General features: G+C 38.7%; 1 protein-coding gene across 31 annotated transcripts in view; it reads left to right on the top strand.

Annotated features, from left to right (window-relative positions):
- Window positions 1-26,278, top strand: part of RASGRP3 (RAS guanyl releasing protein 3) — a 99,078-nt gene that overhangs the window by 15,954 nt on the left and 56,846 nt on the right. For 6 of the 31 annotated variants that reach the window (XM_070236457.1, XM_070236480.1, XM_070236458.1 and 3 more), the window contains one exon: window positions 12,424-12,563. The exons of 9 other annotated variants lie outside the window; for them this stretch is intronic. The gene's annotated coding sequence lies outside the window, so the exon portion shown is untranslated. Of the gene's footprint in view, window positions 1-1,314; window positions 1,419-11,474; window positions 14,326-20,743; window positions 20,882-26,278 lie in introns of those variants that run through there. 16 more of the 31 variants (XM_005600063.4, XM_070236467.1, XM_070236479.1 and 13 more) reach the window with 11 other exon arrangements.

Below are 26,278 nucleotides of genomic sequence, written 5' to 3'. Positions count from 1 at the left end.
TAGAAACCTTTAATTCTGATCTCATTCGACCATCTTTCCTGTTATTACTGTTGAAAATTTTAGCTTCACTTTTTTTCTTTTTCTAAACAATTTTGTTGAGGTATAATTCACATATAATAAGTGGCACCTATTAAAAGTGTACTATTTGATATCTTGACATATGTATATGCCGGTGAAGCCATCACTACGATCGAGATAATAAAAAACCACTTAAGAAAAACAATCCAGCTCACACATGACCATAGCTGGCCGCCTGTTCTCACGGTCAGCTAGTTTTCTGTAAACTCCTTTTACTTAAGGACTTCTGTAGCTTCTGGACAGGAGTAACTATGATAATCATCATTCATCAAAACCCACTAGGCATTGTGCTAAATCCTCTATGTTAATTATTTCTCATTGCTTTCTTTATTGTCCTTAATTTTTGATTATAAAACCAATAAAAGTTTGCTATAAATGAAGGTACTTAATACCAAAATGAATAGCATAAAAAAGGAAAGACGTGCGAGTCTTGCAACCCTCTTTTTGTCCTCAGAGTGGATACAGGTTTACTGCTTATTGTCACTACATATATTTTCTATGCATTTGAAACCATATGTGATTATAATAAAAATGGTGCTAAAAGCATAGCGGAGTTTTTTTTTTTTTTGGCTTAAACAATAACCACGTATGCATAGTGTTTTTTGCAGCTTGCTTTTTTCACTTATTACATCAAAGTCATCTTCCCATTCCATGCTTTTCATGGCTGATGATGTCATGGATGCATGATGAATTAATGCACTGTGATTGTTTTGATTATTCTCCTATAATTTTTAGGTTGTTTCCCTTTTTTGTTGTTGTTATTACAAGTGTCACATTGAAATTATCTTACATGTATCTTTGTGCACTTACTGAATATTTTTACAGGAGAAAACCCTGAAGCGCAATGCATTATTTCCAACCTAGATAGCCACCCTTTGAGTTGGGTAGTATCTTTTCCCTTTTACAATTGTGGAATTTTGTGCTTCAAGAGTTGAGTGCCTTACCCAGCTAGTGAGTGGCTGGTTGGGGAATGAGAATCCTGATTTCCCAGTTCTCCAATGTGCAACATCCTCACTACTCACCACACTACTACTAGTTTGGAAAACGCTTAAAAAGAAAAAGGTTATTAATGTTGGAATTGTCAGGAGGATTACTGGGGATTTTCAGCTAATAGTAAATAGTCCTGTGGAATTAGAATGCAGGGGACATATTTCAGGCAGTTTATATTTTTCCCCTGGCCCTTCAGCTGAGGACGCTAATGTGAGAACTGAGGGGTATTTTTAGCAGGTTGCTTTTAAGCACTCTGGGGAGGTTGTGAAATAACTTGTCTATCACAGGCAGCTAGGAATTGCTTGCCCACTTTTTTGTTCTGAAGGAAAGGACACAGACCACCCGATCCAGTAAGTTGGGTCCAAAATTGGACTCATGTTTATTTTAGTTAATAAATGTGTTCTTGAATAATATGACTTGAATTTTGGTTGGTTGAATGCCATTTTTAATGCACCAGGGGTGCACACATGTCTTGTAATCCTGCAATGAGTGGCTTTCTAAAACAAAGAATGCTTTGGTAATGTGAACAAATTTCCCTTAATTTATGTTAAATATAACTTATTTGTTCTGATCTTAGGGCGGAGAACCTTACGCTAAGTTGTTTGTGTCTTTGAGTGTGTTGGCTGGTATAGTCATATCAGTTAACAGTAATACGAAATATATATGCTGTTAAAAATATACTCCAACCTCTCACTCCGAAGTCCCAAACCAAATGACATGGCAAAACCGTATAATTTATAAGAGGTGGTTTAACTCAACACCCCATGCCAGGAGGAGTGCAGTTGTAGACAGCAGGTGCTTCTACCCTTATCTCTGGATTGTGGGCCCCATTCCTGCCACACTGAGATGGCATGTGGAAGAGCTGGCTCTTCAGTTACTAAGGCTAGAGTCCAGAAAACAAGATAGAAACAAGTGAGGGTGCGACTGACCCTTTTCCGCATTAGCAGCATTGCATGCTTTGAAAGTACAGTAAAATAATTTTAGTCCAACATTAACATTTTCATTCTTCATAACATATCAGTTCACATTTGCTCATAAATTTTTTCAGTCAATCAGCAATTGATTCTACAACTGGAATGGCCTTTAGGGTTCATGGAATTTCCGGTGTTTGCAGGTAATAAGGACTAGCTGGAGGGAAATAGGCTCCAACTTTTAACTGACAAATTTTAGTCAGTTTGTCTTCAGATGCTTTGGTTTAAAAAAAATATTATTATACATGAAAAGCAAGCAAGCATCTTCAACAGAAATGATTTAGTTAATATGCCTGATGGGATATGATTCTGAAATGAATTTTTAGTGCCTCTCATGTTATAATCTTGATCCCCTAAGTTGACGTTTATCATTCTTTTTAAGGCATTGCTTTTAGTTTAGTTTTGGGAAAATAAAAGAATGCATAGTAAAATGAATAACTTTGCAGTTCCAATAATCCCAGTGTTGGAGATCTATACTATGGAAATAAATGCACCAGAAACTAAAGATATATGTCAAGGATATTTAGTGCAACACTGTTTATAGAGGCAAAACACTGGGAGCATCTTGAATATTCATTAATAGGGTGAATAAATTATGATATAACTACACTGTGGAGGAGTACACAACTATTAAAAGGAATAAATTAAATAGACTAAATTATTGACCTTGGAGCCAATATATGTGACCGTGATGCATTGTTAGGGGGAAAAATCAAATTACAGAATAATGTTTTGTTTTTAAACGGAGAAACAGAACCCCATACGTATCTGTGTGTATGAGATCCATTTCTCACAAGTGTGTGTTATCTTGATGAGATAGGAATGGTTGGGAAGAGAGGTTATAAATTTTTCTTTATGTATATCTGTGTCGTTTGACTTGCTACAATGAGCATTATTGCTTTTTAAATTTAAATATCTTATAAAGTAAAAAACAAACGCAGAAGTCCTGCTTTTGTTATTTTGTACAAGGAAATAAGTCTATTCTTCCATATGATAATTTAGTTTTTCTGGCCATTGGAATATACATTTAAAAAGAACTTACAGGCATTCAAATGCCTACAGAAGCCTCTCTATTTAGTTGGTATTTTTCAACTATTTTTCAGTGCTCCCCTGCACTGAATTCTCACCACCCTGTGTTTCTCTCCACCGGCCAAGCCTCTTTGCTGAGCTTCATCCTCCTATGGTTCCGCTAAGGAAACAGCACCCCTCTCAGTTCTGACCCCTCCCCTCCAGATGCCCCTCAGTTTGAGAGTTTTACCATGCAGAAATTGATCTGCTTTTCACAAAAAAGCATGGCAATCACAAAGATGAGCCCTGAGAACAAACACTCCTTGTTTAATTAAAACATGAAGGAAAACTGCCATTTTTTTTTTTATGTGCTTCTAACAGTGCTTGCTTAGTTTACTCCCTCTGATCTACAAAAAAGAAAATCCTGTTGCAAGAACTCTAGATCCTCCTTCCTTAGCGGGTTCCCACTCTGCTTGTGGTTGCCTTTGTGTTCTCCCAGGAAGTCATAAAAAAGAATTTCTTATCCCAAGACTTTCTATGCACAAAGAGTCTAAGAATTCCAAGACTGCAGCCAAAAAGTTGAGCAAACACAGAGTAAGTAAATTGTGGTGATATTCCACGAGGCGGATGATAAAGGCAGCGATACCTTAGGAAAGGATATGGAAATGAGGTTAGAAGCTCAGGCCTAATGGATTTATAACTTAGAGGCGGTAATGGTTGGATTAAAACTTGAGTGAGTAGTTTGGCAGTAAGGACTGGAAAACAGGATCTATAGTCAGCTAGCTGGGTTTGGATAACATAGCAGTTAAAGTGAAAAGCAGAAGCGATTAAGTAGAACATTGGCCTTGTTTAGAATTATGAACAATTTTGAGCAGAAGGATTTGGTATCGAAATAATAAGGCTATTTTATAATTACAACCATGGTGTAAAGATTCATTCATTCATTCAGAAAGTGTACACTGAGTGTCATCTTCCAGCCAAGGCCAGTGGGCTGTGGTGTGGACCCAGGACAGCTTAGCTGACTCAGAAGGAGGCCAGTGTCACGGAGAGTGAAGCAGCCCTGGGAATATGGGGAGAAGCGCGGCAGTGGGGTCCTCTAGTTTGCATAGGAGAATAAGAGGGTTTGGAGTTTCTAACTTCGCTTTTCCATTGATTCCTACGAAGATCAAACTGCGCTCCACCTCATGCCTTTAGCTATCACACATTTTGAGAAAAAAATAAATTTAAATATTTTCTTTGCCTCATTTATCCCTGAATCAGCTTTTTACTTTCTGCTTTGAAATAGCAACCATGCTGAAACTTGACGAGAAAGGAAATCATAAATCTGAAAAGGGCCCTTCCATTATTCTTTGCACATTAAAGGATTATCAGAAAAATGCACAGAGGCAGTCTCGGGGATTTTTTTTTTTTTTACTCTCAGCAACTCTTTTCAAGAACTAAAAGAATTCTGGAAACAGCAGTCGCATTTTAGATTTAGACTCAGATTAACTTTACCGCTAGTCTGAGGTTTATGAGAGCGAGATCCTCAATGATTAATGAAAGTTGCGGTCAAATCAGGGTTTTGAAATAGAGCTATTAGGGGAAAAAGATATTATGTAAGTAATTATGCTAAGCAAGGTGCTTTGTGCCGTGAAGGCTAAATTTTCCTTTTCGTATTTTACTGAATCCAGCTTCAGCTATAAATCTAGCTTAATCTAAGAAACTGATTAGATGGAGGGAAAAATGCTGCCATAAAGGTAAAGTGAAATGAATTAGATTAAGTAAACGCAACTATCCTAATGTGTAGTGTGTTTTTAAAAAGTAAATGATATTTTATAAAAAGGAAGAAAAGAAAAGAGAAGAGATAAAAAACAGGAAGAAGAAAGAGAATGAAAGCGGAAGTCTGTTTTTAATCGGGACTAATTTGTCCAGAAATTTGAGAGTTTCCCTAGGGATGCTGAAGAAAGGGGGGAGGGGCACAGAGACTGGGGTGTGGGGACACCTTCTGCAGAGGCCTCGTCTGGGGGAGACTGTGCTCCTTCATTGTTGTCCTTTTTATTTGTGTATAGCCCATCTCTAGTTTATGAATGTCCTGTGTTCCAAATGTTCGCTTATAAATCAGTTATTTGGAACTCAAAATGCTTTTAATCCATAGAAGGCACGAGCCACAGGAACAATGTTATAAATGTCACCCAGTCTACCAGGCTGCTCCACAACCACTTAATGGGTATCACTGGTTGATTTATCACACTTTGCAATGGATAATAGTAGCAGACTACTATTGTCATGCCAATAATTAGACTCAAAAGTACAATACAATTGGCTTGGCTGTTGTGCTTGAGGGTGAGCAGGTTTGATTAGGAAAGGACGTGCAAGTCTGTGAAAACTTCTATGACTATTAAATCATTCTAGGGGTAAATGTGTGGGTTTGGAGCCAGACAGACTTGAGTTCACCTCCATATTTCTCTCTCTTTCTCTTTGCTGCTTACTAGTGTGGACAGGCTAGATAACGGCATGAAAGGTCATCGAGGGTGATAATAGCATCTCCTTAGAGCATTGCTGTGAGAATTCAATGAGCATTTTGCACAGATATTAGCTTGTTACATATTAATCATAATCTATTAATATAAATGTGATAATATTAATAGATACTTATTTGTTTTCATATATAATTATTATTATTTCTTGTATGTGGCTTTCTGCATGTTCCAACTTTTCTCCCAGCGAGATGACAGCTTTGAGAGCAGAGATTTTTGTCATGTGCTTTGGTCAATCCTTAAATGCAATGCGCATTCAACACAAACGCTATCCTTTTTCAAACTATTTGCTTTGTTTAAGGGCTTTAGAGATTAAGAACTCTACTCTCTTTCACAATTTTTTCTTTCTTTCTGTTTGTTACAGGCATGTAGCTAGCACAGCTCTTATGATAACTGATTATGACTGGTATTTATTTTGGTTCACACATGGTGCAAGGGGAAGAACAAGATGGGGAGAGAAAATTCCCCATGTACTTAGACAAATGTTGGAAGAAAAAAGAGAAGGAGGAAAGGGGTCCAAAAAGTGTATGTATGTGAGAAAGAGATGACCAGGTAGAATTTGCCAATCTGGAGAAATAAGAGAGTAATGTTGCATTCAAGGTCCCTTTAAAAGGAAAGGAAGGTGCGGTCGGGATGCCATATGGTGTTAGTACCTCAAATTGACCAGCAGGTGGTGTGTCACCAAATTGGAGCAGCTTGTTTGCAGTTTGGGACATGGCAGGTGGAGGTGCAGCTTCAGGAGGGGCAGCTGGTAGGAGAGGTTTATGCTATCTGACCGTGTATGCATGGGATGGATACCATTTGGGAATTTCTACTTAAGGAAATGCCTCAGATAGGCACAAAGGTCCATCAGGACGTCTCTGAGAAACTGAATCCAAAGTGCTCGAGCGGGACTGTGCTTCCCTCCTCTTCTTGCATCCTTTGAGCCTGGTAGTTCAAGCACTTCCAGTGACTTGCTATCAAATATTGGGTCCAGGACCAGTAAGTCAGAGAACCGAGACTTAGTCGAGAGGAAGCGTCCGGTTTAGTTAACGAATGCTCAGGCTTTCTGCTCTGGGTCCTTTCTTCTTGATCACATTTCTTGTCAATGGCTTTCTCCTCTTGTGTAGATGATTAAAGTACTTTATGATCATAGCTCTAGTATCTCTTTTCTTATATAAAAGATCTCATTTAAAAATGAGCAAATAATACATATTTATCATGGAAACAGTAGAAAAAAGCTAATAAGCCTAAAGAAGGGAAAACAACTGTATGTGACCCCTTGTCCCAAAGATAACCACTGTTAAAAATTTGATATGTAACGTTTCAGACTTTTACAAATATTCACGTATTTTCTTTGAACAATGAGATTATACTGAATAAACTGTTTTGTAACTTGAATTTTTCACTTAATTTATGCTGAATATTTTTTCATGTTAATAATATATGTCGGTAAGATTATTTTATGATTGTACAGTGCTACATCTTACGAATGTGTTATAATTTATTCAACTACTTTTTGGGACACAGATTGTTTCTAATTTTTCGCTCATAAATAATGCTTGAGAAACATCCTTACACATACGAAAATCCATATTATTTATTTGGAATATGTTTCTAGAACAGGAACTGCTGAATTAATGAGCATACTTATTTTAAAAAACTTTTGCTACATATTGCAAAATTATCTTCCTCACATGTTGTACCAGTTTATGCTCTTGCCAGCAGAGTATGAAGGAGCCATTTTATAAACCTCCTGCCAACATTGGGAATGATCAATTTTTCATCTTTGTGAAGCTTATAGATAATAAATGCTATCGTATCATCATTTACTTTGTTCTCTTTTTTAGGAAGCTGAATATTTTCTTCATATGCATACTGGTCATTTATATTTCCTCTCTTACGAAATGCTTGAATTACCCTTTTCCCAATTGTTAGTTATAAATGCTCTTTATATGTTAACACTATTAACTCTTTACCATATGGGTTTCATTTTTTAATCACATTTTGTCATTTGTGATTTAATTTTGATTATGGCGGGTTATTTCTGACATATATAAATTTTACATTTTATCCACTTAAATATTTACAATTTTTTGTTTATTACTTCTGCTTTTGTGATCATAATTAAAATAGTTTTCATGATAAAAGTATTTAATCATGGTTAAAATAGTTTTAAGATTATAAAAACAATGACATGATTCTCTTCAAGTTTGTGTGTGGTTTTCTTTTCACATTTAACTCTTTAGTCCACTAGCCATTTCCTTAGTGATGGTGTGAGGTAATAATTGCGTCTTTATTTTTTCTAATAATTAACTATTCAACCAATTATTGAGTAACCCATTCTTTTCCCACTGGGTTTGAATACCAGATTTAACAAAATAACATTTTAACATAGTGCATGTATTTATCTTTCCAGGCTTTCTGTTCTCTTCCTTTGCTCTGCCTCTTTTGGTACCAGTATCAAACTTAATTCTTGATGTTTTTAGCCTATTTAATACCTAGTACCCCCTTGCTGTTTTTCTAAAATTTTCTTTTCCATTCTCAGTTTTTTATTCTTTTAAACAAACTTTGGCCTTTCTTTTTTGGCCTGTTTTAAAAAAATCTCTTTGGGATTTTAACCAAAGTTTAATCATATAAATTAAATAGGAGAGAACTGGTATATTTACAAAGTTGGGTCTTCCAGTGCTGGAAAATTGTACAACTCTCCATTTGTTGAAATGTTTTCTCAATAGAGTTTCACAAATTTCTTTACATAAGTTTTTCACTTTTTTGTATTTCCTAGAAATTTTGTTGTTGTTGTTGCTACTATTATGAATGAATTTTTTTTTCCCACTATGTTTTCTAACAGTTTTGGTTGTTATATGAAAAATTCCATTAATTTTGTGTATTTATTTGTAACTGTTCACTTCACTGATGTTTCTAATTTTTAAAAATGTTTTTTAGGTTGATTCTATTAAGTAAATGATTGTAACATGTTCAAATTGGAAAATTTTGTGTCCTGCTTTCTCATAATTCTTCTTCAGTTTCTTTTTCTTGTCTGGTTGCAATGGCTCACATGTCCAGAAGAGTGCTAAATGACGATAGTGACAACGAGCATCCTTTTCTTGTTTCTGATTTTAATGTTAATACCTCCAGCATTACACCATTAGGTATGCAGCCTGTGGTTGGTTTAAGATAGATAATCTTTATCATGCTGAGAAAAATTCTCCAAACTCCATTTTATTAATTAAAAAATATTGATATTCAATTTTATCGAAAGACTTTTTCAAGATTACCAATTGTGCTAATCCAAAAGCTTTTCTCTGTTGATTTATGTATATCATTATGCTAACATATTTCTTAACATTGAGATATTTTTACCTGTCTAGGGTAAACTATGTTTGTATGTGAGGTTAGTCTGTGGTTTCCTTTGTTGCCCTTTATCGGTTTAAGTCAGGAGTATTATGTTAGCTTGCTGTTACTTTTGTCCACTTGAACATTTTATGGCCTGGGAATTATCTGTGGCTTGAAGCTCAGAGAGAATTTGATTGTGTAAGTAATTTGGACAAAAAACTTTTCTTGGAAACAATTTCTCGATAACTTATATATTTTTTCATGATTATTGATCTCTTGTTTTTCAACTTCTTCTTGGGTCTGTTGGCCTCTAATTAACTGTTTTGGCTTGCCCACAATATTTGATATGTGATATTTTCATTATTAAAAACTTCTAAGCATTCTGTAATGGCTTTTTGGATTTCTTCTCCAATTAATGATTTTTTTTTTTAAAGAAGAGCTATAAAAAGTTTCCAAAGCTTAACTCTTTTTTGACTTACAGTTTTGTAATTAATTTATGGTTTTATTACTGTGTGGTCATAGAATGTGGCCAGAATAATTTCTTTGGGGGGCAAAATTATTTAAAGTTTTTTGGTGGCCTAATATAAAATTAATTTTTGCAAACTTTTTTTGTATCTCTTCTTAATGGAATAGATAGAAGATCCTTCTCTTTAATCGTTCGTTTATTCATTCAGCACTGTTTCAGCTATGTGTCACCTACATGTGAGGCTTTGTATTAGGCATTGCAGGATATAAAATGAACAAGTCATAAGTTTTCTCAAGGTTGTCGAAGTTTAGATGGAACATAGACACATGAAGACCTAATTATAATATAGAGCAAGAAACAGTGACAGCAGTGGAATGTACAAAAGAGAAATGCAAGCCCTGTCATAGGTTCTGGGAATACAGAGATGCCTAAGATACCACATGCCCCCTGAGAGGCTTTAAGTCCAAGTGTTAAAAAAAAAAAGGTAAATTGAAGGCGGAGATAGGCTTTTGGAGGCAAGGCAACTAATTAGGAAACCATCATAGTCATTCGGTAATAAATTAAGACAGATGAGAGACGTTAGGAAACAGGAAGAACAGAGGGGGTTTTCGCATTTGAGGGGCAGCTAGAAGAAAGGTCCACATAGGAGGCTGAAGGAGGAGGTAGGAGTAAAATTTTACAGAAGCTGTTGAAGAACATTTTAAGGAATGGTTGGTCAGTTGAGTTAAACGCAGCTGAGAGGTCGAGTAAGGTAAAAGCAAAAAAGGCGTCCAATAGCTCTGCTCTTTGGTGACTTGGGGAAAGCGGTTGCAGTGAAGTGAGGGAAGAAGCAGACTGTATGCAGGCTGAGACTTAAATGAGACACAAGACGTTGGAGACAGGAAATGTTTTTCCAGAAGCTTGGTTGTGAAGGGAATGAGGGAGTTAGGGCAGTAATTAAAGGAGCAAAGGATCAAAAAAGATTGTTTTAGGACATCAAAACAAGGTGAGCATGTTTAGATAATGGGAGGGTGATCAGACAGGGAGAGAAGGCACGACTGTTGGTGAAAGGGTCCTGAACAGGTGGGAGTCACAGGGTGAGACCCACAGCCCAGGGGGTGGATGGCCTCTGACAGGAGGAGGGCACATCTTTCTGAGTGGAAGGAAATGATGGATATTTGTAGGTAGTTGGGGCAGAGATGTGGGATCTCCCCATTTCCTTGCAAGGCTGGAAGAAGGTATCATTGTAGAAACTTCAGTTACACTCCAGGACCCAGTTGGAAGAGTCCGGGGTCTTGGTCTGCATTGGTCATTGGCTTCATAGGTATGACTCAAGATTCATCCCTTCCTCTCGGCCAATACAGCAAGAGAAGAATTTCTATGCTTACTTTCCCAAGGCTGTTTTTTCTATTGGTCAGTGAAGGGTTTCCAGAAGTCTCTCGCCAACTATGTGTTATGCAATGGATCGTCAGAATAATTAATACAATCAATTGCAAATAAAGTGATTGATGGATGCCATAAGGTCACAAAAGCTTCTGTAACTGTAAATACAAAGCATAAATAAATCAAAATAATATTTCAAATCTTCAATAGGCCTCCTTTTCTGTTTCTGATTAATGATTGTCACATCAACACATGAGGAAAAATGTTTCTCAGGTGACGTGTATTTTAGCTCATTGTCTTTTGATATCTGTAGTTTATTTATATTACTAACTTTGAACCCTTAAAAAGGGATATGTTTCGAAGCTTGCAAAAAAATTTCCCATTTGCACTTTGGGCTCTCACATGTTGATAAATTAATCCCCTGAGGGAATGGCAAGACTGAGGGTTTTTTGGTCTTTTTCTGTTATTCTGGAAAAACAGTCTATCCTCTGCATGAAGGAAAACTTCTGGTTTGATTAACACTGTAAATAATTATGAGACAAAACCCAGATATGAGAGGTTGCCCACGTAGGCTCCTCAACTGAGTAAGATCTCACTTATTAAAAATCAGGGTTGACAGTTTAACAGGCGCATTATGGTTCAGAAATCCCCTGGGGCATTTTAACATTTTAAACTCTTTTTTGGATGTTCGCTTTACCAAATGAGCTGACTCCCTGTCATATCTCCACTCTACCCTGCCCGGGCACTGATTTTAGAAGTGTCACTCTTACTATACCAAAAAGTCAGGTACCCAAGGTCGAATACTATCCAAAGTCAGATAGTCCAAGGGCTTTCCTTGGTGAGATGGAGGAAGAGGAAGGGTGGGAAAATCAGCTCAGGTGAGATGAATTCACCAAAGCATCCAGGATGGTTTGCCACCTTTGTGAGCAGCACGGGAAACAGGTTGGTCCAACTTCCTAGCACACCAAAGGGGGCAGCAGTGCATCTGTAAAATGCTTTGTAAATTTTGTGATAATTTCTGTTTCTACTCTCGTTCGTTGATAATCTCAAGTGCTCTGGTGTGCCCCGAAATGTTGACACAATCCAACAGACAGCTATGCGGAAGTTTGCTTGTTAGCTACCCGAAATCATTTCCATTAGCTCTTTACATAAAGCCGCATTTGATATTCTTCAATAAGCCCTCACACATTTGCCCCTGAGCATCACTTGCACAGCAGCCCTGACCTTTGAAATTAAACTGAAGCATTCTTAGAGTGTTAGTCCGCCTCCAGAACGGTCTATTCAGTCCTGTGGCTTCTCCAACAAACTGGAGCCTGGGATGCTGAGAAAGTGAAACCAAGATGGAGTGGCAGATTGAGTACTCCGGTGGCACCTGGAACACAGAGCAGTTCCACCTGCTTGGCCAGTCTGTGATTCCTCCCTCCTGCTGTTCAAGAGCCCCAGTGAAAACTTGAGTGAGATGAGAGAGTGCAGGGACTGCCAGCCTCCCCACTGCACCCCCACCCTCCACACAAACACATTAACTTTCCACTTACAGTGACCTGCCTGCCAGTGTGACTTATCAGCTGTTCCGGGTTTGTCACTAATAGAAAACAAATTGTGGAATGTACTGCTCTGCATGTTAACGAAATGGCTGAGCCAGCTCAGGGGTTATGAGAAGGTTTGCAAATTAAGAGAATAATGATCTTCGGTTTCTGACCTCCTGGCACGGCAGCAGTATTTATCAGGAGGCGCATGTGACTGGTTAAGACACACAGCCCCAGCTTGAAGGAAACAGCTGCTGGCGGCATGCTCCGGGACTTGGCAGCTGGACAGGCAGGGTGCTGATGTGAGGAATACCGCGACAAAACCGCCCCAGTAAGTAACTGGAGAACTTTCATGTGCGTGTATGTGTGTGTGTGTGTGTATTTGCAAGCTACCGACAATTTTTAATCTTGATTTTGGTCTCCCTCTGGCAGTAAGCGACGTATTTTATTTGTACTTGTTATTAATAGCCATTTGTATTTTTACTGATTTTTTTTTTAGAATCTGTTATTTTCAGCAACGTTGTTTCTAACTTTAAGGATGAATGAGGTATTTTGTTTGATTCCTATATAGGAAACATCGAGTTTATTCCCTGGCATCCAGGATTTTTATGGTCTGTGGTGTTTAGGTTCAAAACCAAAATTCAGGTTTTAAAGTAGAGAACCTATTGAAGTGAGTCGAGGGCTAGATTTGATTTTAATTAGTTTTACTATTGAAACTTGAAAAATAGTGTTTTGAGAAATAACTTGTGAATTTATTGTATGTTTGACTTGACCATTCCCAGTCAATTTTCAAGACTATCTCATTTAACTGTGTATAACAATCTGCAATAGACACAATGAATAAAATAATATTTAGGTTTGAAATCACATTTAGATTTCAGGCACGCTTTCTAATTCATTGAAAGATATATTTTATAGCTCTTTTCTTCAACAAGCAAATTCACCTTGACTACTTTAAAGCTAAAATTTTGACTTGCCCCTGGTCTTATTTTAGATAAGGGAAAGTTCATGTTTTTATGAGGCTCAGAGTCTTTCTTCTTTGTTTATGGTCTGGATTATAGAAGTGTTGCCTTAAGCTGATTATCAACTCTGGGAGGCCTGGCACCCAAATAGCTGAGAGGACCTGTTCTATTGCTGGTTCATTTGGCAAGAATGGAGCTTGCCCTTGGGAGAGCAGCAAAGCAGACACGGTACCGGAACGGAGCTGTCGTTCAGGGCTTGTGTCCTTCCATGACAATGTCCTTCCTTGTGTCCTTCCGTGGTAGTCACTAGACAGAACGCTTAAGGAGAAAAGAAAAGGGGAAAGGGAGAGGGCAGAACCCTGAATCAGTGATGTAAACCTCTGGAAGTGACTGGCCTCTTAGTCAGAGCATTGCAGAGAGATAACCAAACAAGTTCCCTTTTCTGGATCGCCTGGATGTTAAGAGGGGCTGGAGGGTGGGCAGAGAGGGCTTGTTTTTCTTTGAATTCTTACTTAAACACTTGTTTTGCTTGTGACAATCCCCAGGTGGCTAGTGGATTGTCAGGTAGGCTCAGGTCATATAATTTTCTTGCCATTTCTGCCCCCTGCCGAGAGGGAGCACAGCCCCCCCCCACCACCACCACCAACCTGTGATGTATGTGGAGAGTGGATTGAAAATGACCCAGGATGTGCTGGCTCTGTCGCAGTTTCCTCAACACAGCTGGTCCTGAGTACCACATCAGCCAGAGATCTGGGATGGAAGCCCTTTCGGATGCCCCATCTGAAAAAATGGCCAGTCTGGCATTGGAATGTCTTCCCCCTTCATTTCCTTGAAATAGAAGAATCCACAAAACCTAGAGTGTTCAGTGAGAAATATATTTCCAACTCCTCCGTTCCTCTTTATGCCATTTGTGAGAGGTCCTTGGGTCAGCATGTGGCCACGTGGCCAGTGACTTCCCTGTCTGACTGCAGGGCGCTGGCTGCCCGCTGGGCCATTCTTTAGGGTGTTCACTTCTGGCTGGTTTCACTTTTTCCACAGGCCGATAGAGGAAAAGAACTCTCCGGTGAAACCGTGTCTCTGGATTAATAGAGCCACCCATGATAAAATAGGGGAGTCTAAAGGGCAGTCAGAGTATCCTTTGAATTATTCAAGTGCTGAATTTTTGAATGCCCACCAATTATTTTGAAAAACCAAATAATACCCTGACTTCCGAAATATTAATAACAGAATAATAAAATTAATTATTTTTGATGCAGATAGTATGTCCTTAGAATCAAAGACTTTTAGATCTGGATAAGAATTACAAAAGGTGCAATTTAATGTCTTCATTTCAAAGATGAAGAAATTGTAGCAAATTTATCTGGCTCATATGCAAGTTAGTGGCAGGGCCAGAAAAGAAAGCTCAAGGCTTCTGCTACTGTTACCATCATAATATTAACACTAATAATTATAACTTATATTTATTGTGCATTTAATGTGTATGCCAAATGATGTGCTAAGCAAGTGTATTTATTTTCCTATAATCCTCACAATAAGTCTCGGTGCTGTATATTATCATTCCGGTTTTATAGATAGACAAGCTGAAGCTTGGAGACCCCCTTAGCCGCTCAACTATACATGCTTCAGGCAGAAGTGGCACTCAGATCTGACTCCAGAACATGCACACATTAAAAACTAAAAGTGGAACACGTACGCTAATCCCACATGTTTAAATTTAAAAGCTCGTGAAGTGCAAATGAGAATATTTCAGCGCAGTGCAATTAGACACACAATGTGTGTTATGGCCCTTTCCAGCTCCCCATGGCAGGAAGGGCGAGGTTTCCCCCTGTGACAGTCCGAGCCCAAGCTCCATAGACTCGCGGACCGGCAGCACATTTTTCTCTCTGGTGTAGTTCAGTGATGGCCCTCACATCGGTGCGAACAGCGGTCGAGGGCTTTATTGTTGTCCTGAAACACACTGCTTTCACTGCCCCTTCTGACCTTCTCCTCACTTTTTCCTGTCACTCCTTTCCTTTGGAACACAGCCACTCCACCCATGCCCCACCCCAAATAGCCAGCTTAGTGGTGATAAAACTATTAGCAGATTTGTTCATTGTGGCTCAACCTGGAAGGTTGATTGTCCAAGTAAGTTGCTGTTATTAATGGATAGAAACAATGCAATCCTTCCCTCCTTTTAGTCTGTTTGTTCTGAGCTGTAGAGAAGGGTCACAGGCCAGGGTACTGGGTGTGAGAGGGGAGGGAGGAGAGGTGTGCTTTCCTCTGCTGACTGGGGCTGCCTGCACCCACTTTTGCCCGGGGGTACACTTCTCCCCGACCTGCTTGCTGCCAAGCGAAAGACTGGCCATCTTACTTGTGGACTATGAACCTGCAGCCTTTCTGCGTCTTCAGCCAGAGACAGAGCCCTAGGAGAAACCCATTTCTTGAACCCTTCTAGAAATTTAACTTGGCTCTCCATCATCCTCCGTGTGGTTAAATGTCAAAGTTAGGGCTGGCGATGAGAAAGAGCACTGAGGAATACATAAGTAGCAGAGGGGTCCTTTGATTAATCAGGAGGAAAATTAAGTAAGTAGACCATTCATGGATATCATTGAGAAAGTTATCAGTGTTCTTTCAATGTTATGACAAGATTACATATTTTGAAGATCAAGCCATTTATGGTAAGAAGGGAATTTTTAATCTACTCCTCCCCTGCCTGATGCATCTAAAACCAAGCCTAACTCAAGAGTAGTTAGCCATATAGTCTGCTACAGCAGAACCACTGGAAGTTACCTCCTATTCTTGCTGCGAATTGTTTATTTTCATAGCAATTGGCATAGTCCAGCGGGCATTACATGGAAACACATGAGATGGACTCGAAATCGCAGCAGAGTCCACACGTGAGTTCACTACTCCAGAGCAGGTTTGAAGCAAAATAAAATGATTATTTTCTTGGGACCTTTTAGGATAAGGAGACAAATTTTGTGATGCAGCTCGTTTTGTTTCTTTGTTTTTGTCAGATTATGTGTGTTCCAAAGAACCTGTTCGCAAAGTGTTAGCTCCCTTGAGTCCCACTTTCCCTCTGTATAGACTGCTCATTTACAGTTCCTGGAGTCCTTGAGTTGTTTGAGTGTCACGTTCCTATTGTACTATGGGATTTGAAAGTCTTTGGGCTTTTTGCTCCTTCAAATGATCACAATAGTCCCTCTTGAGTCTGTGATGTGCAGGTCCACTGTGCTGTGATCTTTTTTTAAGCCCCTCTAAGGTATTGAGAAGGCAAGCTCCTGCCTTTGTACGGGAATTTTCTGGTATAAAGCACTTTCTTGCACTTTGCCACAATCCTATGAAAGACAGCATCACCATTGTTTACAGGGAGGAAACTGAGAATGAGAGAAAGTGAGGGACTTGCCCATGGTAATGGAACCGGTAACTGGCGGAGCTCAACTAAGTCCTCAGTCTTCTGACTCTGAATGATAGCTTAGAATTGTCCTTTGTGATCACAAGTGCTGTAATTTGTATTATCTTCTGATGGGCAAAAGGTAAATGGATGACTGATTTATGATATGCCGTCTCATGCATGTCAATGATGGTATTTCCAAACAAATGGATATTTGGCTTCGGAAACAGGGTCCGCTTAGTTACAGACACAATAGTATTTGCTTAGGGTAATATTTTTAAAGGAACTTGGTAGTTATTTTCCTCCCCTGCAGACCCAATGTGGTTAAGTTGGAATCATACCAACTATGGCATGATGTAACATTCAGCTTTTAGAAGAGATCTTGTTGTTTTTTGAAATTAAAAAAGTGCAGTCTGATGTCAAGTGTGCACTCCCCTTATCCAACAAAACCATCAGCATTCTTGGAAGTTCCGCCTGGTTACAGTATCCTTATTCTCGTGGGAAATAGAGTACTCTTAACACCAGGAACAGTGTCCACTGTGACCATTTCCCTCTGCAGATTTATCTACCCACAACTGAGAGAGTCTTAGCTTGCTGGAATAACAGAATCTTCACTACTGGTTGATTTTCTGTTATGGCAATCCAGTTCATTGTATAACAGCATTATCAGTATGTTGGCAAGGTCATGAAAATGACAGTGCATGACGCCTGATGATTTTACAGTGCCGCTGAACATTGTAACAGCTAGGGCTTAGAGGTGGAGGGTGGAGAAGCAAGTGTACAGCTTTATGACAATAACAGTTATTACAGTGTTTCTTTCTGCAGTAGCTTTTTGTGAGTATGAATGTGAAAGCTAGCCTTCTTTGAACTTAAAAAATTCTGAAAAAACGTTTAATTGATGAATCAACTCAAAGGGCATTTTTCCTTAGTGACTACCGTAATAGTCAGAACTTTCTGCACCTTTCAAGAAAACAAATTCAACTCAACGTTATGGAGGGTTCAACTCAATATCTGCATGATTTATGTCGCTGCTGATATCCCAACATCTTTGAAGTTTCTGTATGCTCAGATTGGTAATTTTATTTTCTGAAGGCTTCTCCATTTGCCAACTGCTGCCCTATCTTTACACTTAACTCAGCGTTGGTTTAGGTGGACCTGTCCCCACCCCACACAACGTTCCAAGACCCTTGCATAGATCGTTATGCCACTGACTTGCTTTAGTATCGTAAGTGTACTCAGAGTTTTGTCTTTGAATGTGTCCAGACATAATCTTTAACAGAGAAGTAGTAATGGGGAAAAACAACATGGAAAAACTAAGTTCATAGTTAATTCCAGAAACTTTGCTGCTGCTTAACTGTTTCAAAAATTGCAGACAGGTAACTGCATTTGAATGTGTGTAAGTGGTTTGAGTTGCTTCTCTTTTCCCCTCTAAGACATCTGTACTGTGGTAGAGACCTTAGCCATTGATGAACTGATCAAAAGGGAGGCCATGGGCTGGAGAAGAACTCGGGCAAAGAGGCCGTCATCCAGCCACAGAATCAGACTCCACATTTTTTTTAAAGAGCTGTTTGGTCACTCCTCGGTTTTATTTTCAGAAAGTAATATTTTTCCTTTCATCCAACAGTTCAAAATGGGTGGAACTAAGTTTCCTTGGAATCCTTTACACAAGTTCACTTGGGGAAGGTACCACCCAGAGATTCCTTTTTAGGAATTTATACACTCCAAACCAACCTGGTTTTACAGAACTTGTTAGACCTGGAATCAAGGAGCTGGGAAGGACAAATGTCCTTTTCCAGTCACACTCTAACAACTGTCCCTGTGACTATCAAAGATGAATGTTCTCAAATCTCAAGTTCATATAGATTTCTGGAATTCATAATCTACTCAAGAATTTAAAGCAGTTTTAAAATAGAACTGAATATAATTCCATATTTGGTCCTGGAAAACTCATACCATGAGTTCAATTTGACTGAACTTTGGATTCTGCTTTACTTTCAGTTCTGCTTTTTAAAAGTTGAAAGTATTTCATTTATGCATGGAATGAATGCCATTCAAAATCATATGAGTTGACAGGATGTTTTAGAGATTGTTATTTTTTATGGCAAGGACAGTGCTCAATCTGAATGATGGTGCTCAAGATTTCTCTGTAATCTCTTTCTCTCCCCAGTCACTCTGATTCTAAGATGAATCTGTCTCTTTCTATTTTCATTCTGAAGTAGGCATTTAAACTGGGTCTGCCACTGGGTAAGGAAAGAAACTGATGTCTATTTTCACAATACCCACAGGTAAACATTGTTGTTGATGTTACTGATGCTCTTACAGAAGAGAAAACTAAATTTCACCGAGGTTGGGTACCTCGCACAAGGTCACAGCCAATGAGTAATAAAGCCAGGATTCTAGTCTTAGTATGCCTGGAAACAAAATGCATGCCTTTTCTCTTAAACCACCCCATCTCACACTATATTTATGTTAAAAACTGTGGAAAGGGCAGTCATTCTGTGCAGTTCAGATTCTTCTGTCCTTGGCATGCAACTGATATTATGTCATGCCCAATACATAGCCGTTTCCATTAGAAGGATGCTGTAGGACAAAGAAACATCCTAGAACTCTGTGGACTCATGATTGCATTCTGCAGTCTCCTTTTAGGCCCTACCCAGAACACACTCATCCTGTTTTTATCGTTGAGATGTTCTCTTAACTGTGGTGGTCTCCACCTCGGGCAGGGTGCTCCTGCAGAGCTAAGCTTCTGGCAACACTCAAAAATCACTATAGTATCTTAGATGATGACAGATGTAAAAAAGGACCATGACTATAGGAACTGGCTGATGAACCAGCAGTGACAGTTTGCTTTAAATTATATTTGGTTTTTACAAAAAGTGACATAATATTGGCACCAAGATGGGCAATCATACTCACTCCATAAATTGTTTCTTGGGGCCGTGGTTACAGATAGATAAAAGGGCCAAGCAGACTTTGAAGCAGGACCAGTGGAACACGTCTCATTCTATTTTAATTCTCTATGTTTTAAAAGAATACTTCTTTCAAGCTCTCTTTGGAAGCTGCAGGGACTTTGGTTGACTTGAACCAGTGAGGGTGGTTTTATCGCATAAGAATTGAGGCTTTATCTTTTCACTTGTAAGGATGACTGAGAAATGTGTCATGCATGAAATTCTGCAACTATTTGGAATACTCTCTCACGTGAAGCTTGTGGAAGAGAGGCTAATATATTTGAAAAATTGTTTTGAGTTTTAATCCTCAGATTTGGAAGTTTTACCCAACCAAAAGTTATTAAAATCTCCATAAATACAGACTGGTTTATGGGACTCCTTATGTAGAAGCCAGACTTTACACTTAGGTAACAAAAGCAAAAGAAAAAAAATCCAAAATATATTTTCATACAAGTCATTTGGCAAGTATTTTTAAATACATTCTTTGTGCTGCATATTGCACAAACATAAGTAATGGCACAGACCTTACCCTAGGATATTAGCACCTAGATAAGCACATCAACATTTTAAAAAAATCATTATGACAATAATCTTACAACATACAAATATTTTTTTTATAAAACAGGTTTGTACAGAGTTCTGTGGAAGTCTGAGAAAAGGAGATGACTGTATCAGAGTGAGTCAGGGGAGGTTCCTTAGGGTTGGTGACACTTGAACTGGTTATAAAAAGATACGTAGTCAAGAAGAAAAAACTGTGCTTTTGGAGACTCCTTTCCAGGAATAACATGTAGCTTTGTAGAGATGAATCATAGGGTACATGTTGGAGGAGAGATTGGAGAAAAGGCTCAAAAGATAAAGTGGATCCAGATGGTTAAGGGTGATGCTTGCCTTTCTGAAGCATTTAGATATTTTTGAAAACCATTTAAAGTTGAAAAAATATCTTTTTATTATAGAAAATTTCCAACATATATAAAAGTAGACAAAATAATTTAATGACCTCCCATGTATTCATTACTTGACTTTAACAATTTTCAGTGGCCAATCTTGCTTCATTTATGTTGCCACCCATGTTCTCTTCTTCTCATGTGTTTTGAAGCAAATCCAGACATTTCATCATTTCACCTGTAAATATTTTGTTATGTATTTCTAAAAGATAAGTTCTCCTATGAACTCCTTTGTCATTAATACATCTAAAATAATTAACAGTAATCCTTAACTCTTATTGAAGTTTGTCAAGTAAAGGAGTGAATGAATATATTTGCATTATGAAAAGAAAACTCTGGAGGCAACGAGGTGAACAGATTGGAGAGAAAAAATACCAGAGGCCAATAGAAGACTCCAGAGATGGATGTGAAATAAGCCAATGGTAATGGAGAGGGTGGAAGAATTTTCAGAATATTTAAAAAGCAAAATTGATAGTTTTTGAGAGCAATTTAGATATGGGAGTGAAGGAGAAGAGGGAGCTGAGGAAAATTCGGAGGTTTTAACTTGCATAATTAGTGTATGAATATGCCATTAACTGATGCGGTGTGGGGATTCCTTGAAAAGCAAGTTAGCCTGGTTCTTCATTAGCCAGAGATGATTGGAAACAAATCCCAAAATATCTTCCTATTACTCTCAAACAAAACTCTGAGACTTGGACCATTTGGAGTAATTTTGATTGCTCTTCCTTAAGAAAGGCATTAACAAAAATTGGAAAACATCCAAAGAATAGCATCTAAAATGCTCCAGGGGACTGAGCAGCCACTTGGGCAGGCTGATAACTGAGATCTCTTCAGTTTACATATGATTAATAGTTACAAAATCATAAAGGCTAATACACATGACTTATTCACCAAATCCCCAAACACTAAAGGTTTGAAACATGTGCATTTAAAATAATGGAAGAATTTTTTTTTCATACTTCATGATAAAAATGCTCAACAAACAAAAACGTTGAAAGAATTGTATAGTGAATATCTGTATACCACTAATTCAGTTTTACCATTAACAATTTGTTATATTTTCTTTTTTCACACATCTACCATTTATCCATTACTCTATCCATCCATTGGTCCATTTTTTTTTCAAAAGAAGTTGCAGACAGCAGTACACTTCATTCCTAAATACTTCATCATACATATCATTAACTAGAGTTCAATATTTGTTTATACAGAATTCACATTTTACACAAGAGAGATTAAATTTATACATTTATTTTGCTACAAGGAATGGCTGTGATTCAAGGAGGATTAACACAATTCATGTTTGATTCTTACCGGGTTATTTATGAAAACGAGAAGCTGTTTGCGAACTTCTTGATCCTCAAAAGTTGTTGCCATACAGAGCAGCCACTCCCTACCACAAAACAGCCTTTGAGGCATTGTCAAGTATTGACTTGGCAAAACCACACGCCTCTCAGTAAATGTTTATTGAATTCGAATGTGATGAAACTGACACCCAGAAGCATAAGCTATCTGCCAGTAAGTGATAGAGCTGGTACGAGAACAAATCACCTCTAATAGTTTCACACTGAGCATGACTCTCTTCCTGTAACAACACAACATAGTGAATGATTTATAAGTAAAAACTGAAACACAGGCAATTCATTCTACAAAAAGTCATCCTGAGATTTCGCAAGAAGAGCCAGTATTTGGGCACTGGGAAAGGAGGTAAACTGTTCTCACAAAACAGAACTCTGTCTTCACATATTGAAAAAACTGTGCCTGTGTTCATAAATATTTATCCTCTGACACCCTCCAAAAATGATTAAAACAGCTTATGATAAGCAGCAAAAATCAAATCAAATCAAACCAAGACAATTAACATAGGAATAAAACAAGGGCCCAAATATGCCAATGTAGAGTGAGGGACAAGTTTAAACTTAGAAAGCTCTGAAACGTTCTAAATTAAGCCAAATTCTGACATGTTAAATCCTGCCAATTAGCTCAAGAATTGAAAATCAAGCTGAGATGACGTCTAGAAAGTGCATGCATTCAAATGTTTTTGTTAATGAAGATATCTAGGATTCATTTAAAAACTGAAAAATTCAGTCAAATAGCCAGGTATCTTCCTATACAGAAGGCAGACATTCTGATACCAGGAGAAATTTTAGGTGTTTGATTGACTTTTCAGTTTTTATTTTGATGTTATGACATCAGTCTATATCAGCGATTCACAACTGGGGGCAATTTTACCCTCCAGGGGACATTTGGCAGTCTGGAGACATTTTCGGTTGTCCATACGGTGAGGGGGGCAGGCATAGGGGTGGGAGTCGGGATGGAGTACTCCTGGCACTTAGTGGGTTGAGTCCAAGAACGCTGCTAAGCATCCTACAATGCACAGGAGGGACCCCCACGACAAAGAATTATCCAGCTGAAATACCGGTAGTGCCAAGGTTGAGAAACCTTGATCTGTAAGAGTCAATCACAAATCTTACTCTAATATGCCTTCCAAACACTCTATGTGATTGACACATGCCATTTTTTCTCGTAACTGCTGTTAAACAGTAAGTCGTGAAGACCTAATGCACTTAAGGAAATACTGCTGTATCAGCTCCAGGGCAAAAATTAACTGTAAAGTAACTAGTTCTTGTGAATAAGTTCATGAAAGTGCAAGCTGAGTGACTCGCATCACAAGCTGGCAGCACGCTTTGGTGTCCAAGAGCATCAAATGTTATCAGGTGACAATACAGACATTTAACTAGCAGAAAAGTGTTAAAATGAACTAGAGCCACATTGTTTACTGGAGCAGGGAAAAGGATCATTAGATCCTAAGTCATGGGACACTTCATCCCAGGACTTCTCCCTCTGGGACTTGGGGAGCTCATTTTTCTCTTCTTTCCTCTTCAAAAACTCAGGAATGAGAACTGAGGATATTGGAAGCAGGTGGATTGAATGAACTCCTGCTGCCAACCTGATGATTATATGTCTCTGATTTGTGTTATTTCCCTTCATCTTCCCCTTACTAATTATGTATACTCTACTGTGTTTGCAAACATGTTCTCCTTCTTTCTTTATTCTTGTTACAACTGGTACCCTCTCATCTTCGGTTATCCCCTTCTCCTCCTGCGTCTTTAACTTCCTCTCTACTGGATCATCCTCATCAGTGTACAGATATGTTCCAGCAACTCTCACCTTACAAAAATAGCCCTTGATCCTCACATCCTCCGCCAAGTTCTCTTCACCTCAATCCCAGACAAACGTATTCGATTCGTATTCTACACATGCTGCTGTTTTTCTTTACCTCCCATTTACTCTTCAGCTCACACCACCCTGCCTTCTGCCCATAGCTCCACTAAAGCTGCTCTTGTCAAGGTGACCAGTGACCTCCTTGTAGCAAAAATTTTTTAAGCAGATAGTTTTCCACCCTTCTCTTATTTCACCTCTCAGTAGCATTCAATCAGCTGATGGTTTCAACTTCCATGAGCACATTCTTCTCTTGGCCCCACGGCACAACATGCTTTAAGTTTTCCTTCTGCTTCTCTAGCTCCTCCTCATGAGGCTTCGCTGCTTCACGTCCTCTCTCTGACCTCTAGAGGTTGGAATGCCCAAGGCTTAAGGGTGGACTCTCTTGTCTTTTCTCTTTATACTTTCTTCCTAAGAGATCTGAGCCACTCCTGTGGCTTTAAATGCTATTCACATAGGGATAACTCTCAATTTTAAATTCAATCTCAGATCTTTCCTTGGAACTCCGTTGATAAATAAATAAAAATTTGTATCTTGAGACCTGAATGCAGGAGTTTCACAGGCATCTCAACATTAGCACATCTTAAGCACAACCCTAGATTCCTTCCAATATACCCACTCTTTTCAGCCTGCCAATCTTCTCCAATTCAGTAAATGGAATTATGATCCAGCCAGCTTTCAAGCTTTACATTCTCCCACATCTTTCACTAAATTAATCTCCAAGTTTTAGCTCTTGGCTTAAATATCACCTCTTCAAGGAGATTTTTCCTTACCACTCACCTAAAATAATCCCTTCTGTCATTCTCTATCTTAGCAGCCTGTGTGGGTTTTCATTCATAGCTCTTATAACAATTTGTAATTATATATCAATTTGTCTGTCTACGGGTCAGTTCCCCTCACCAAACTGTACACTCCATTGGTGAGGGTCCTGGTCTGTTTCATTCACCACTGGATACCCAGGCCCCTGCATAATGTCTGAAAGGTAAGAAGTATGTGCTCAGTTGATATTTGTTGAGTCAATAAAGGACTATTTAGATACTGGGCCTAAAACACTTTTTTTTTCCTGCCAAGATAAGAATTAGTCCATTTGTTGTTAGAATCATACTTTTACTTATATTAAAAGATAACATTTAAACACCACCTGGAAAAAAATAAAATATTTAATAAGTGCTTGTTGATTGATGGGTAGATTGATTAACCAATAGAACATTCACTTAATTTCTTTGTATTCCAATTTGTTTATTTATAACATAAAAATAATACCATTAACTCTCTTTTTCAGAATTATGTCATAGGGTGAAGTTAGATTCTTGGTCTTTAATCTCCTTTGAAGAAAGACATTAAATACATACAAAGTCCCATGTGAGATGGTGCAGAGATTACATGTACTACCAATGTCCTTGGCCTGAGGCCTGTGCTGCACTAATGTCTGAACTCTTGTGGTTTGTGAGCTGACCAAATCTCATCAGTCTTTATTGTTATAAGCCCAATGTAAAGGACACTATAAGACAGTGTTTTTGTGAAGTGGCTAGAATTATATCATTGTCTATGCAGCCTTGGAGCCCTCCCCTCGGCTGCCCTGCCCAGTGGGGAAGTGCCATACGAAGCTGGTGGACAGCACGGCACAATGGCCCCTGGCTGATGGTGTCTGGCCAAGGTACTGAAGGATGACTGAGGTGAACAAAGTGGCAAAGGAAGCAGCTTCACGGGGAGCAGTAAGGAGTATTGTCTCTAGATAGGGTCATAGATGCCTCTGCAAAAAAGGAAACCCTTATATTTGTATCTTGGATGTTCAGTCTGAGGCCGCCCTTGGACTCTTGAGAGGGGGAGAAAATTTTAGTGTCTCAGATTTTTCTGCCTAAAAAGCTGATGGTGAGAATCAGTGAATGAGGTTGTTTTCTCTTTCCTTTTGCATGGGGCAAGTCCTTCTGTTTTAAGGTATAAAAATGATACCAGATGGTGGAACCTCAGGGAATGCTGATTTCCTTTTGTCTTCTTCTCAAATTCTCTGGGACATTCAGTCTTTGTGCATTCGAGTAGTGTTTGGCAGACTCCTTTGAGACCCTGGGAAGGTTGTCCATCTGAACCCAGGGACCTCTTTCAATATCTTTCAAGCATTTAATGAGAGGCAGGTATCCCCCTGAAGACAATTGTCCCATTTTGTAAAGACATGTCTCCCCACAGTTAAGATCAGAGCCACCCAAGCCCTAAACAAACCACTGGGAATATGGGAAGGATTTGTTTCTTAAAAATTAGCTTACCCCATCCTTGTCCCTCTTGAAAAAGCTGCTCCTGTCTGGTGTGGGTGGAATTTGAGGATGAAGACAATGGGAGCTATAGTTTGCAAACTATTTGATCCCAAACCTAGGAGACCGGGGCAGAGTCTCAAAGCCTTGCGGTGAGCAAGTTTAGGAGTAAGCTTAGACTAGGGCAAGGGAGCATGTGCAGGTCTTTTCTGGAAGACTTGAGAAGCCAATGTTTCAGTGACAAAAGGTAACCCATAAAATATATAGGGTTCCATGTGACAGGAGTAAATGACTAGACAAGGTTCATGACCCAAGGATCAGATCCAAAGAGCCAGCCATTTGTGCCAAGAG

Source organism: Equus caballus, chromosome 15 (assembly GCF_041296265.1).
Source record: "Equus caballus isolate H_3958 breed thoroughbred chromosome 15, TB-T2T, whole genome shotgun sequence".
NCBI lineage: Eukaryota > Metazoa > Chordata > Mammalia > Perissodactyla > Equidae > Equus > Equus caballus.
The sequence above is the reverse complement of the archived record's forward strand: the minus strand, read 5'-3'. Positions and strand labels throughout refer to the sequence as shown.